At 42.2% G+C, this 16,564-nt stretch overlaps 1 pseudogene; it reads left to right on the plus strand.

Moving 5' to 3' along the window:
- The first annotated feature begins 11,735 nt into the window (after window positions 1-11,735).
- LOC110312269 (large ribosomal subunit protein uL24 pseudogene) lies at window positions 11,736-12,167 on the plus strand (annotated as a pseudogene).
- Window positions 12,168-16,564: the final 4,397 nt, after the last annotated feature.

Here is a 16,564-nt window from a genome sequence, read left to right on the forward strand (position 1 = left end):
ATGGGACACTGAGGGCAGATGAACTGCTGACCCTTTTGTAGATAGATGTACCTGCCCCTCTTTACAGCCCTCCCTCCTGTACCTTGGGCAGAGACTCCCTCACAGGTTACTTTAGGAGATCTGCTTCCTGCTGCCTTAGGGGTGGGCGATCCCCAGGGACCTAATAGCAGCTGAGCCAGATGTGGCAGAATATAAAAAGGAATGCTTGCAACCCTATTCTCTCCCTGTCTCGCTGTCTCTGTCTGTCTCTCTGTCTCTGTCTCTGTCTGTCTCCCCCCTCCCTCCCTCCCTCTCTCTCTCTCTCTCTCTCTCTCTCTCTCTCTCTCTCTCTCTGTTTAACCATGTTCCCCAGCAGGCCTCTCTTGCTCTTGTTCTCCCTGTCTGTCTTTCTCTGTCCTCATGGTTCTGCTCCAGTCTGTCTGCCCCTAACCCTTCTCCAGGTTCCCTCACTCCCTTCCCTCCCCACAAATAAACCTCCCTTATACCAGGTCTGTTGAATGGTATGATTTCCTAAGGAGACACCTTAGCATGGATCTACCATGCACCCCTTACGCTCCTGCCGCTTCATTATATTTCCTAACACTTCCAATCTCAAAAACAAACAAACAAACAAAATCCAGAAAGGGCCACCTGGGCAGTGCCACAGTAGAAAGTGAGTTCCTAGGGTTAGTGAAAGAGAATCTTTGAGCAATTCTTGCTGTTCTGATTGTATCCAAACAAAAAAAGGGGGGAGGGGGAGCATCTATTGTTATCAAAAGGACACCTAGGGAGAAAAATCATAATTTGTAATGAATCTTTAACCTATTTAAAGTAAGATCAACTCCATATGTGAGAGCTGAGCCGTTGTCTCTCTGTTCTCCTAATTAGTCCCTCTCCTGCCGGGGACTGGCTTTACCTAGGGCAGAGTTTGTTCTCATCCTCTGCCTGTTTGATCACCACAGTGCTCGCGATGCCTCCTAGAATTTGCTTCCTTCAAATGATGAAAGGGTGTTGTTTTTGGCAAGCCTCCAGTTGTCTCCTTGTTCCACATCAGGACCTCCCTACTTCCCACTTCAAACCCCTACCCCATCTCTTCTGTTTGATGAGTCAGCTTGAATCTGTGCCTCCCCCCCCCCCAAATTTTTCTGCAACAGCTCCACCTTCTCAGGTACAGAATTCAGTTCAGGACAGAACATTCTGACAACGTGTCAAGCCCAGAATTCAAGAAGATAACATATCAGTGAGTCTTTTTCCTATGTATGACGATACAAAAGGTATGCCTTCCCCTTCAGTTTAGTTATTCTGCCTTTAAGAAGTCTCCTCTGCATATAATCTCAAATGTTCATATGATATATTGTAACATTTTAGCAATACCAAAATTGGAAAGAGGCCAAATGCTAACTCCCTTAGGGAGCCCCTAGGAGAACTTTGTTTCTGCTGTGTCATGTAAAATAGTTCCATTATTAAAAAGAGCAGGGCAGGCCTGGAGAGATGGCTCAGGTATGAAGGGTCTGCTATGCAAACGTGAGGATCTGAGTTGGGATCCCCAGCATCCACATAAAAAAGTGGGCACGGGAGCATCTTGTGCTCACCCTGGCTTGCCAGCAAGAACGACGCTGCAACAGGATCCTTCTGCACATGTTTATTGGGAGAACTTGATTGTAGAGGCGAAGAGACCCCAAGCCCAGAACTGGTGCTGCTTATATAGGCCTAGGAGAGGCTTGTCTCACACCCGGATTGGTTGTGCTTGGGTTATGCTTACCACCTCATTTGCATGCTTAGTTAACTTCTCTTTCATCTGATTGGTTAACTTGTCTCTCATCTGATTGGTTAACTTGTCTCTCATCTGATTGGTTAACTTCTCTCTCACCTGATTGGTTAACTTCTCTCTCATCTGATTGGTTAATTCTCAAAACCTCATCTTGGCAAAAAAACTTTACTGCCTATGTATGCGTGGTGGCCAGCAGTAGCCAATGCCACCCTGCAACAGCACATGTGGCTTCCCACAGGAGCACATGCCTTGACTCCAGTATTGAAAAGAAGAGGCAGTGATTCCAGGGGCTCACTGGCCAGCCAACCTAGTGGAAACCAGAGCTCTAGGATCTATGTGAGACCCTGTTACAAGTGAGGGGACGAAGTGATGGAGAAAGACATCCTAGATGTCAAGTCCTGCACCCATGTGAGCAAGCACATCTGCACACAGGCAAATACCACACACACACGCACACACACACATACACATATACACACTACACACACACACATACATACATACACAAACACACATGCATACCACAGCACACATACAAACCACACCACACATACACATCATACACACATACATATACAAACACATACACACATACATATACATACCATATACCACATAACATGCATACACAAACACATACCATACCAAACACACATACACATCACACCACACCACACCATATACACATACACACACACACTCTGGGACATATAGTTTAGTGATGAAAGCTGGCAACAGTGGAGCTGTGTAAGTGTAGAACCACCATGAGGGCAGAGAAAACCCAGTAAATATCTCCTGGGCAATGAAACAACTGGGCATTTGCACTTGACCTTTTTCATAGTTGAGTTTTTGAGACATGTTTGTGAGCCATCCCCACTAAAGCTGATCAATTCATTGATAATCAATCAATAAGTATGATCACTGTGGAGCAACACTGGAACTAATGCCTCCCCCTATTGCAGTGAAGCCTAGACTCCACCTCTGTAGCCTCATTCTATGCATTTCCCTTCTCAATGTTTCTAGGGAAGTCCTTCAAATGATGGCAACACAGGGATAGTAAGGATCCCGGCAAGTGCCAGTAGATGTCTGATGTGCTAAGAGGACAAAACGAAAAGTCCAGAGTCCCCTTCAACTCATGACCTGAGATGGTGTGCTAACCTCAGGTGTAGTCCCCAGATAGGAGGGAGAGAGAAGGGGAGTAAAGCTGGGTGGGTGGTGGTCTCCCACCTCGAAGGAATCTATTACTGGGTAAATCATGGTGTCAAGAGAAGCTGCCTGACCAATGAGAGTATGTAGTCTTTTTCTACCATTCACCCAGGACCCTGGTAACAAAAGAGCGTACAACCATCACAACTTTTCCTAAACAGGTAAAGAAAATAGTTTAGTGATCATCTTCAACACCGGCATGTCGATTTTCTGTTTACTTAACTGACACTTTCAGGTGTTTTCACTCAGAAGCAAGAATTCTAGAGATAGCAGGCAGCTCTTACCACTCTTCAGAAGACCTTGAAAATTCACAATTGACTCATTCAGCCAGATGTTCAGAGTGCATGACCTCATGCTGAACTCCTGGGCGATAACGCTTACAGGATGGTTATTTACCTCAGTGTCATTACTTATGCTCATTCTTGCCTATGGAATAACGAACATTCCGGCAGTTTGCAGAGAATTTTATGAGAGATCTATTGTAGTCGGCTGAAAGTTGCTAAAACCCCATGGCTTCTAAGATCCCAGCCTCTCCTGCTCTATTAAGAGATAATGAGAACACTTTTGGAGTGAAATCACTAGTCAGGGACATCAGGCTTTACTGTCACCTCTGGGAGGTTTGGTGAGGTTAAGACTCTAAACAAATTTTTCACCTGGGCATTAATTTCTTTCCAATCTAGGAAAACTGCTCCAAGGTGTTTGATCACAGACAGAGCCGTGGTTTGAGCAGTCAAGATAAACTTGTAATACAGCTCAGTAATTCAAAGAAAATGAGTATTCCTTTCAACCACACTATTACTCTTAACATTTTAAAAATTGAACCATTTATTAAACAATTATTTTAAACAGTCACTTATCATTAATTGCTATAACTAAAACCCTCCAAGAGTTAGAATATTATTTAAAGAAAACCACTCCTACGCATGATTATCTGAATAATTGATGTGATTTTTCACATTTTTAGAATCTGGACCTTGAGCTGAGTCATTTTGCCCAATTCTTGAGTTTAGACATCTCTCCTGAGGTTATCTTTTACAAATTGTCACCTAGGCGACCTGCAGAAGGATGGCCACAGGAAGAGGTGCTATATGCAAATTTCCAGGCTCTGGCTCCAGATACTGTGTGACTCAGAGGATCCAGGATAAGGATATGGAAAAGGATATGGATTTTAACAACTTTTCTCATGTTCCAGTGACCACTAAAATTGGAAAAATACTGGCTGAGCTTTGTCCACGTCTTTAGTGAGGCGGTTAGTTCTTGTGAACAGTTTCCAGCAAAAGTCTTTGTACATCAACGTTGCTACTTAAAAAAACCCGAGCAAGGACAACACCAATATACATGCCAACACAGAGGGCAAAGCCTTTGTGGGGCCTCAAGCCCAGACAAAGAACTGCAGGCAATTAAGGAAGGCTGAGAGTGGGAGACAGTCTTTTCCAGGGAAGAGCCCCAATTTGGCGATCCAATACCAAGTAGTTAGACCTAAAATCATGTACTACTTACAGGTAATGTTATCCAGATTGAACAGTTGTATTTATATGTCTAGGAATACATATACACACATATACATACATACATACATACATACATATAAAGAATTAAAGAAACAGAGGCTGTAAATTTGAGGGTGAATAAGAGGAGCACACGGGAAGAGTTTGAAGAAGGGAAGGAAAGGTAAAAGTGATTTGTTACATTTTAATTTCAAAAAAAGTTCTAAGTCTTGCTATTTTCTTCCATTTAGACTTTGGTCTATATTATACAGACTTTGCACGGTTAATGTTTTTATTTAATTTTTTTAGTTTTCATACAAAATAATTGGCTTCATTTTCATGTGTGTGTGCATTATTATACTTTGCACATTCATTCCCCCATGGCAAGTTTAATTTTTAATTGACTGCTAAGAAGTTACCAAGTTATTGAGGAATAAAACCATATATTTCCAAAAACTATTTCTTCGTTTCTTCCCCAGTCTAGGTGGGAAGAAAAAAAACATGGATCATTCTAGTAATAGTCTAATAATCCATTTGAAATAGGCTCTCCAATTGGTTCATTTGTGATTCTTCCTATGCAGCAGGAATGTCGTATGTCGTAGGAATTATCTTCTACTTCAGGGAAAATTTTTGGATCAATCATTTGTTTATTATTTTGGTTTTTGCTTTCTTTGTTTATTATTTTTTTTAGAGACAGGGTCTCACGATGTAGCTCCAGGTTACCTGAAACTCACTATGTAGTCCAGGCTAGCCTAAAACTCAACTATCTACCTGCCTCTACCTCCAGAGGTGAGAGCTACCTTGTCTTGATGTTATTTAAATTTTTTCTTGGTATTAAAAAACCTACATACAGCTTTCCTATGAATGTATTATAATATATATATATAGATATATAATATGTTATAATTATATAATTAATTATTATATGATCATGAACTTAAATTATAGGAGGTTAAGGTCAATCGTACATCATTCTTCCATAGGGAACTCCTACCTTTAACTATTCTGAAGTTGAAAATGAATATTTTGATTATTTTACATGTGGTTCAGAAACATTATGATTTCAGGATATATTTCAATCCTATTCCAAAAACAGAGTGCTAAAATCTCCATTTGATGAATTTATAATAAGATAATTTATAATGATTTTTCCAGTAAGAGGTTTTGGCCCCCATAACCATCTCAGAATGCAGATACTGAAAATTGTAGAAAACAAAGGTTCTAAGACCCCCCCAAAAAATTAGCACACTCTTTACAAATCAAGTTTGTGTTCCATTAAGAGTCAGAAGCAGAAGGAAGCCATTTTCCCCAGTACTCTCTGAAGTCTTCTGCTCTCTCAGAATCTCAGCTGTGTTCATGGATTTTGTAATCAAAACACCGGACCCAAATCCCTACTGTCTTACTAGTTACTTTTCTCAGAGCTGCAACAAAAGACCTGAGGTAGTCGACTTAAAGACAGAAGAGTTTGTTTTTTGGGTTGCAGCTTGAGGACGTCATCCATTATGGTGGCGGGGGTATGATGCTAGTCACGCTGCAGCCACACGTGGACAGCAGGGAGCTAAACTCTGGAGCTTGTTGGGCGCTCTTGCTCCTTTTCTCCTGTTTTTTGTGTTTTGTTTTCATCCCAGCATCCATGCCGTCTTTAGGTTGGGTCTTCATTAGTCCGGAAACACTCTCACAGTCATACCCAGAGGGTGTCACCTAGGTGACCCCGAAACCCAGCCAGATTGGAGCAATAATCCTCACACCTATCACCCCGCTTACTTTGTCAATTAAGTTGAGAACATGTTCAAACACTCTCAGCCCAGTTCCCTGACTGGAAAATAAACACTTTTGATCTTAGAATCTCTTAGCAAAGTTTTGATTATCAAGACCAGAAAACCCAATAATGATGGGGCAGAATTGGCTGAAAACCTAAAATTAGCTTGGACCTTAATTGAGCCTTAACATAGCTGCTCCATGAACTCCACAAAGTTCCAATTTATTTGTCTTTATTAGTTTCTTTGTTTGCCCAAGGGTGACTTCCCTAAACAGCTTTTACACTCATATTTATTATGATGACTGTTAGGTCTGGAAAAACTTCCACAGAAGACCCAGTATTTTCCTAGAAAATGTCACTGGAGAGCTAACTATTCCCAAATAGGTCACATGGTCAACTCTGAACTAAACAGTACTGGCCGGGGGATAAACTTAGCTTAAGATCACCAGCACCCATCTCTACGGATGGCCATAGGAACCATTTCCTCCTCGGTTCTTGGGATCTCCATTGGGAGGAAGAAAAATCTGGATACTATTACTGACAGGAAAGGAGAGAACATCTGGGTGGCCTAAAACCAAAAGAACTCACTAACCTTCCACATGGGGAATCGAGGGTTACACGAATACACATAAAACACTGGTGGCTGACACCTGGTAAACACTCAGTAAAAGTTTACTGTGATTATTACTATTATTAGTACTACTGTCAGTGTCAATTAATTAACCTGATGTATGGCAGCATTATTAAAACCTAATATTACCCAGAGACTCCGGGCATCTGCTTCTCATTTGTGGAGATGGAAGAAAGGAACGTCATGCTTAAATCCCACTGAAACATGCCTTTCTTAGCCACATGTGGTTAAGCTGTATTTCATCGCAAAGGACACCTTTCTGTTACCACTAGACATCCCATTAAGCACTTTTATCTGCCATGTTATATTCCAGCACTCCCATGAAAACAGGACCTGCACAGTGAGTACCCTTGTTGTCTTTAAACCCTATTCCCACAGGCAGAGAACATTAGGAGGTGGGTAGGTCAGTCAAATGTCTAACCCATGAGAAACATTGCCATCGATAGCATGCAGCAATACTACACTTCAACACCGTGGTGGAGAGAAGAGAGCTAGCACTACATAGGTGAAGGGACCAGCAAGCAGTCAAACTAGATAAGTTGATAACTTATCTAGCTATCTTAGTCAAACTAGATAAGTCCTGTGCCAACCTTCTGGTTAGGCAGGTTGCTCCCCAGACACTTAAACAAGTCTGAAGCAATACCAAGACTGAAGCTCCAGCCAGTATAGACCCACTTCTTCTGAAGAGACATGGCTTAAAGGTGATGTGTAACTTAGCACTTTTCTCAGCTCAGTCAGCCATAACAAGAAGCAGAGGCTTTGTCCTCCATCAGTCAGTTGTTTAGTTCTGAAGGTGACTCCCAGAGGAAAATAATCCCTGGACTTAGTCCTGGCACTGAATCTCATTCTGAAAGTCTTACAAAAACCTGCACCAAGGGATTATAGAGTTAAATCCGCAGTGATAAGACAAAAGCAGTCTAGGAAGAGTGATGTGTCTCCTACCATATGTCTCCTAGCATGTGTCTCCTACCATATGTCTCCAAGAAGGTTTTGTTTCCGCCATAAAGCTGATGTCCCTATACAGATGAGGACAAAGGAACATGTAGGCTGCGTTTCTTCTTATCGAGCTAAATAAAGTTGTAAAGAAACATCTTTTGAAAACTCATATTCTTCCCATTGAAGAGAGAAGACTGAAGAGATCAATAAAAGAGAAAGAAATGAAGAGGTATCAATTCTCACCTTTCATTTAATTTAAATATATAGCAATCCAGAGGTGGCTATGTGATATGAAGAAAATGATTGCATTATCTGGAAGACAGTGAGTAAAGGAACTTGGAGGCAGTGGGCTAAAAGACCCGATGTTAACTAACACTATTCTGTGTTCAGGAAAGAGGAAAGGCCCCATGTGAGCAAATGACGGTTTCTTGACTCCATGTCTCAGGGATTGTGTAGGTCTGTGAGCAGTCTGTCTTTTGGTCTGGTCTAAATTATCCAGCGCAGGTTTCCTCCCAGCAAATTGGAAACACATAAACCATAAAAATCAAATGACTGCAGGCACACAAGACAATGTGTCCTTGCAATAAAAAGGAAAGTATTTCTCCACCTGATGTTCTTTAAAGGCCATATTAAGTCCCTCATATTCCAGTCAGAAAGGAAGTCTCAGGCAGCCCTGGGGATAGTGTTACCTGCATCCAAGCCACTTTCTCTTGATTTGTCTTTCTTCTTCTCCTCTTTCTCCTCTTCTTCCTCTCTTCTTCTTCCTCTTCCTTCTTCTCCTCCTTTCTTCCTGCTCCTCCTCCTTCTTCCTTTTCTTCTTAGCATCAAAGGTTAATTCAACCTTTTGCAAGCATTTATCACCACATACTGGACACTAATCACATTCCTTTTTAGCTGAGTTACTACTGTTCTTAACCATTGAGATAATGACTACTTACACAGCAGGACCTAAGCAACATGGAGTGGCCGGCACAATGAAGACAAGTCAACAAGGAGAAATACATGGGACATTCCTGGAATAGGGAAAATGTCATTTAAATGATCTAAGTAGAACACTAGGCCAGAGAATGTTCTCTGGGTTACATAAAAGGCTCTCCCAAATACAAGTGTCCAATGCTACTGATCTGAGGAAACTGCATGGTCTGACACCTTCTTCCATGCAGAATCTCATGTATATGAACTCTAGACCTTACCTCAGACAACTGATGTATTTAGTTAGAATCAAATTACTCATGTGGTTTTTTTGTTGTTGTTCAACCACAGAAACTTTAGTGGGTCTCTTGGCATCTGAGAGGTAGACTACCTAAAACTTGTGGATGAGCCAACCTAAAACTGGTGGTTGATGGTACCCACAAAATGCTTCCAAGATTGGCCAATGAGAGGGATTCTCATATTCTTCCCTTCTGAGGCAGACATGGACATATGTAACAGAAATGAAAAGGGAAATGCTATCTTCTCCAATTAAATCCCATGTATGAAATTTTCTGTGAATTCAGTTGGACTGAACAAGGGGAGGAAGAGGAACAGGAAAAAGGAGGAGGATGCAGGGAGCAACACAGCACTTGCCAACTACCTTTAAATATACTTGGTCTAAGTTAACAGATGGGTAGAGACTGAAGATACTCACACCCATGATCGGCCATGCGTTGGATAGCTTATTCCCTGTGGATAGATAAACATATTATCTATTCTCAGACATAAAGAAATAGCTTCAGAGACCTAACTTCCATTACTTAAAAAATAGAATTATTGAAAAATTAGAAAAATATAGATGGAAAGGCCCTCACACAGGGAGGAGTGTGGCTGCAAAGCTGTGCGGGAGATGGAAGATGCTGCTTGACAAGTTATCCTCTGGGACTTTCTGAGGCATTACCATCACAGTGTCTGTTATATTACTAAAGTCAAAGCAAGAGTGAGTACAGGCATTGGAGCCTTTCCTAAACTCAGAACAAACTAAGGACAAACCCAGGACTCAACAGCTGATGAGCAACTGGACGTGAACCTGGTTGCTGGGCAGTGAGAAGACTTGAAGAGTAAAAGTTATATATGTGAGTGACAAAGCAACCAAGGAGATAAGTATGGGAGAGAGCAACCCATAGGAAGATGGTGTCAGTCCAGAATGAAGGGGATGGTCTGAACCCAACAGTCCCAGCTTCCACTGCAGTTTTGTTGCAACCATGTGACACTTTCTGGTGGATAGTTTTGAGGGGATAGTTTCTAGCTTCCAGGAGAAGGTGGGTAAAGCTGGTTTGTTTCTTAGTCATTTGCAAAGTCTGTGGAAGCTTTGTGCTGACACCGTGAAGCCATAAAATACAATCTGTGGGTCAGCGCATGCAAAGAGGCCATTCAGCAAAGACACCCAGCTCACAGGGATCTTTTGCATAAGTGAGGAATCTCTGCTGTGGTAAGATACTGAGATTTAGGATTTGAGATATGATCACCCCTTGTGTTTTTGGACTCTTGTCACATGTGTTCTAAAACTTTGTGGGGTTTGTTTATGTAAAAAAAACTCCTCCCCTCTTCTTTTTAAAAAAAATTTTTATTAGATATTTTCTTCATTTACACTTCAAATGCTATCTCTAAAGTCTCCTTTACCCTCCCCCACCCCTGCCCTGTTCCCCTACCCACTCACTCCCACTTCTTGGCTCTTGTACTTCCCTTGTACTGGGGCATATGAAGTTTGCAAGACCAAGGGGCCTCTCTTCCCAATGATGGCTGACTCGGCCATCTTCTGCTACATATGCAGCTAGAGACACGAGCTCTGGGGGTACTGATTAGTTCATATTGTTGTTCCACCTATAGGGTTGCAGACCCCTTCAGTTCCTTGGGTAATTTCTCTAGCTCCTCCATTGGGGGCCCTGTGTTCCATCCTATAGATGACTGTGAGCATCCACTTCAGTATTTGCCAGGCACTGGCATAGCCTCACAGGAGACAGCTATATCAGGGTTCTTTCAGCAAAATCTTGCTGGCATATACAATAGTGTCTGCCTTTGGTGGCTGATTATGGGAAGAGCCCCCAGGTGGGGCAGTCTCTGGATGGTCCATCCTTTCATCTTAGGTCCAAACTTTGTTTCTGCAACTCCTTCCATGGATATTTTATTCCCTATTCTATGGAGGAATGAAGTATCCACACTTTGGTCTTCCTTCTTCTTGATTTTCTTGTGTTTTGCAAATTGTATCTTGGGTATTCTAGGTTTCTGGCCTAATATCCACTTATAAGTGAGTGCATATCAAGTGACTTCTTTTGTGATTGGGTTACCTCACTCAGGATGATATCCTCCAGATCCATTCATTTGCCTAAGAATTTCATAAATTTATTGTTTTTATTAGCTGAGTAGTACTCCATTGTGTAAATGTACCACATTTTCTGTATCCATTCCTCTGTTGAGGGACATCTGGGCTCTTTCCAGCTTCTGGCTATCATAAATAAGGCTGCTATGAACATAATCACCTTTCTTGCTGTGATAAAATGCCTCGCTAAGGCAGCCGAAGAGAGGGATGTTCTGTTCAGGCTTACAGTTTGAGAACAGATATAGTTCTTACAGTATGTCAGGGAAGGTGTGAGGTGAGGATCCAGAGTCAGCAAGCAAAAAGAGCTGAAAGACAGGCTCACATTTCCTTTCCCTTTTCATTCAGCCTGGCCCCCTGGCCAATGGTACTGTTCACCTTTAGGGTGGGTTTCCCCTTTCAGCTAAACCTTTCAGGAAACACACTCACCAGCATGCCTTGAAGTGGGTTTCCTTGATGAGTCTAAAATTCAGTCAAGTTGACAATGAACATTAACTACTACACTCTCCACGAGAAGCAAATGGCGGCCTTTTACAGCCTTAACCCATTTGTTCTGCTGTTACAGAACATCACAGACCCTGTGATTTAAAAATAACAGAAATTTATTTCTCATAAGTTAAGAAGTGGGGAAATCTGCCTTTTACATCCATCGCTGGATCACAGTCGCCAAAATAAAACTCAATCCCTTCATGACTTCTGACCAAAGCAAGAACCACAAACATCATTTTAATGTACCTTCTCACATTTGGAGGAAGATCGTGCCTTCCCCTCTTTCCAAAAAACTGAGACAGAAGTATAATGTTTGGCCTATGCCCATTCGAAAGGATGATGAAGTTCAGGTTGTTCAAGGACACTATAAAGGCCAGCACATTGACAAAGTGGTCCAAGTGTACAAGAAGAAATATGCCATCTACATTGAGCTAGTCCAGTGAGAGAAGGCTAATGGCACAACTGTCCATGTGAGCATCCACCCCAGCAAGGTGGGTATCAGCAAGCTAAATCTGGAGAAGTACCACAAGAAGATCCTGGAGCAGAAAACCAAATCCCCACAAGTAGGCAAGGAGAAGGGCAAATACAAGGAAGAAACTATGGAGAAGATGCAGGAGTAGGGGCATTGCATACACAGCTTTCATTAAAGACTGTTTAAGTTAAAAATAAGGGGTGGGAGGTGGAGGGAATACAAGACCAATGTGCTGGTCTGTTCTCTGCCTGAAGTCAATTCCAAGTTGGGACATTCTCTGGATAGGAAAAAAGTGGTGTGCTCACAGCTTTCCAAATCTGAGACGGTGCATTGAGGTGATGTTTGTGGTTCTTGCTTTGGTCAGAAGACACGAAGGGATTAAGTAGGAAAGATAGAAAGCCAAGGTCAAGAGGGTATACCCTTCAACATCCAGCCCTTTACAATTATACCAATCCTAGACATGAGGACTTTACTACCTCCCAAAATGTCATACTTCATAATATTAATGTGTTTGAAGTTAAATTTCAACACGAATTTTGAAGGGAATACCATGATTCAACGCTGGTGAATTATAAGAAAAAGTAAGGAACCCATGCTTTAATATGTCAAAGTTACCAAGTATTAGTTATTAAAGAACAACTTGGTTATGAACTCTTACTCATCAACTACTACAGCCATGTAGCTAAGATTTGTAGGCTTGAAGCATTTTCTATCACATAAATTCATGAGAATGAGCTAAAGGTTCAGGGATCTATGCAATTCCACTCTGTGTGGCTTTTCCTCCCGAGGGCAATGTCCAGGTCATTTTATGTGACTTATGCATGCATGTGTTTGATGAACTTCAAGCATTCATTTCAGCCCCATCCCCATTTTTTCCCTCATCTTCCACCCTCTTCTGATGAAAACTTTGCTTCTCCCAGCAAATCTTCTTCCTATTGTGTGTGTGTGTGATTCACTGAGTTTAACCAGAACTGCTTGTATGAGCATAGGTGGAAGGTTCTTTAATGGAGCCAGGGCAACTTGTCAGTGGCTACACCACTGAAGAAAGTGGTACTCAGCCCTCAGCAAACACTCACTATCAATAGTGTCTGGGGAAGAAGTCCGGGTCTCATGAGCTTTCATTCCATAGTAAAATATTGACAAGCTTATGTGGGATAGGCCTTGTGAGAACCTACACCTACTGTAAATTTTTTTAATTAGGTACTTATTTCATTTACATTTCCAATGCTATCCCAAAAGTCCCCCACACCCTCCCTCACCCACTCCCCCATCCACCCACTCCAGCTTCTTGGCCCTGGCATTCCCCTGTACTTAGGCATATAAAGTTTGCACGACCAATGGGCCTCTCTTTCCACTGATGGCCGACTAGGCCATCTTCTGATACATATGCAGCTAGAGACACGAGCAGTGGGGGGGCACTGGGTAGTTCATATTGTTATTCCACCTATAGGGTTACAGATCTCTTTAGCTCCTTGAGTACTTTCTCTAGCTCCTCTATTGGGGGCCCTGTGATCCATCCAATAGCTGACTGTGAGCATTCACTTCTGTGTTTGCTAGGTCCCGGCATAGTCTCACAAGAGACAGCTAAATCTGGGTCCTTTCAGCAAAATCTTGCTAGTGTATGCAATGGTGTCAGTGTTTAGAGGCTGATTATGGGATGGATCCCCGGGTATGGCAGTCTCTAGATGGTCCATCCTTTCATCTCAGCTCCAAACTTTGTCTCTGTAAGTCCTTCCATGGGTGTTTTGTTCCCAATTCTAAGAAGGGGCAAAGTATCCACATTTTGGTCTTGGTTCTTCTTGAGTTTCATGTGTTTCGCAAATTGTATCTTATATCTTGGGTATTCTAAGTTTCTGGGCTATTATCTACTTATCAGTGAATACATATCATGTGAGTTCTTTTGTGATTGGGTTACCTCACTCAGGATGATGCCCTCCAGGTCCATCCATTTGCCTTGGAATTTCATAAATTCATTCTTTTTAATAGCTGAGTAGTACTCCATGGTGTAAATGTACCACATTTTTTGTATCCATTCCTCTGTTGAGGGGCATCTGGGTTCTTTCCAGCTTCTGGCTATTATAAATAAGGCTGCTACAAACATAGTGGAGTATGTGTCTTTCTTACCAATTGGAACATCATCTGAATATATGCCCAGGAGAGGTATTGCGAAATCCTCCAGTAGTACTATGTCCAATTTTCTGAGGAACCGCCAGACTGATTTTCAGAGTGGTTGTACAAGCTTGCAATCCCACCAACAATGGAGGAATGTTTGTCTCTCTCCACATTCTCGCCAGCATCTGCTGTCACCTGAATTTTTGATCTTAGCCATTCTGACTGGTGTGAGGTAGAATCTCAGGTTTGTTTTGATTTGCATTTCCCTGATGATTAAGGATGCTGAACATTTTTTCAGGTGCTTCTCAGCCATTCTGCATTCCTCAGGCGAGAATTCTTTGTTTAGCTCTGAGCCCCATTTTTTAATGGGGTTATTTGATTTTCTGGAGTCCACCTTCTTGAGTTCTTTATATATATTGGATACTAGTCCCCTATGTGATTTAGGATAGGTAAAGATCCTTTCCCAATCTGTTGGTGGCCTTTTTGTCTTATTGACGGTGTCTTTTGCCTTACAGAAGCTTTGCAATTTTATGAGGTCCCACTGTAAATTTATGAGTGGCATGTACATATCACATCCTGGAGATGTCCTTTCTGTGGCTTACTCTCTCTTCCTCTAGCTTTTATATATTTTTTCATCCCATTTTCTGCAGTCTTCCTTGAGGATTGAAGTTAGTGGTATAGGTACAGGTCATTTTCTTATGTCATGCAACAGGCACATTAGTGCAGTGAGCATGCATAAAGCTTTCTCAACCCAAGCTGAGATTGAACAAAGTGACACTCCCAACTTTATACTCATAGAGTCACCTGTACCAAACAAAAGCTTGAGGTGTGAATATATGCAAGCCTATCTATGACACAGCCATGGAAGAGGTATGAGTGCAAAAAAGGTAGTGCTGGACCACAAAGTCCATCTACAGACCCAGGAGAACTCATGGAGACTGCAAAAGATACCTATGTGCATGCCACAATTTTTCTACGCTATGAAAATGAAGATAACTAGCCACAATCTTCCACGTTGTCTTCATTTTAAGAGCTCAAAAACAAAATGTCTCAATGTCCACAGCCCTCTCTGTCCACCAACATCCTTTGCTAATGTTGTACACAACAGAAGTAATCCAGCCCCCAGCAGACAGGGAATTTGTGTCTTTCTTTAGCCTTGACAAGCAAGAAGATGTAAACAGACCATAAGGGAAGCTGCTTTTTCATTTGCACCCCTCCATTCGTTTTGCGTCGATAAGATACACAGCCTGGGAAAGCTATAAATAAGAGGCTGGAAACAGCTTGAGGGGCTGGTGATGGAGCCACAAATCAGCAGAGTTACATTTTCATCAGGACCCTGATATGGAGCTTTTACAATTGCCAAAATATATTTATCTCCCCTGCACAACTTGTAGATCACAAGCTAAAGCGGGAGACCTCAGTGCTCCCCACTTTGCTACAAAGTTTCCTGTTGATCAGCCCACATTTAGCTGGAGTGGATGCATCTTCTTCTTGTGTTACATAGGGCAAGATTACTCACGTAGTTGGCAGGTCTGGCTGTACTCTTTTTCTAATTTCACCTTTATGGCACCCCCTACAATGAGCCAAAAGGCATGTGGGAATTTAGCCCGACTGTATCCTTATGTTCTTCCCAGCTGAGCTTACCATAGCATAGAGTGGGGAAACCCAGAGAGGTGAGCACATTACCTCACTTAAAATGTACCTAAGCTGGCTTGAAACTAACTTATTTACTCTCCTCATGGGGCTTGGGGGTCATATGCTTGAAATGATAGCATTGACAGTGTGGATTTGAAACATGGGAGGCATATTTTGTGGGAAAGAGGAGTCTGGAGGCCAGAAACTTTGATTTTATGAATATAGGAAGCAGAAGGCTCAGGATGGGTGGATTGAAGTTTGGATCCCTAGTGGGTATAGAGGACAAGTGTAGGACAAGAAAGAACAAAACCAAACAAGCCCCTCTGTGGAGAGCAGGCATGTGTGGACTGCCCTGGCCTCACCCTGAACACAGCACTCAGGCCAGCCAGTCCTGCTTCACGGTGCCTTTGAGCCACACTCTGGGCTATGTATTTTCTTCTCTTCTCCATAGGTCCTGTTCCTGTGCTGTTTAGGGGAGCTGGAAGGGTGGCTCAGTAGCAAGGATGGGTCATTATGCCATGCTCAGAATGGGAAACTGAAGCTTAAAAAGTGTGAGTGACCTGCCCAATGTCACTCAACTGTTAAAGGGGATAGAATTGGAAGTGGGCATGGACACAAGAATTTAACCAGAAACAATCAACTCTTAACTGGAAAATGTGACCACACTATGTAGTCCATACATTTTCTTTAAAGAAAAGAACAGACCAGGCCACTGGACTGTGAGAGAAAGAAGATAAAAGGCAAAAAGTGAGCATTAACACAGACAATGAAAGAAATGGAGCCACCAGGCTGCAGCCG

The sequence above is a fragment of the Mus caroli genome, unplaced genomic scaffold (assembly GCF_978045245.1).
Source record: "Mus caroli unplaced genomic scaffold, Mus_caroli_1 scaffold_18, whole genome shotgun sequence".
Lineage (NCBI taxonomy): Eukaryota > Metazoa > Chordata > Mammalia > Rodentia > Muridae > Mus > Mus caroli.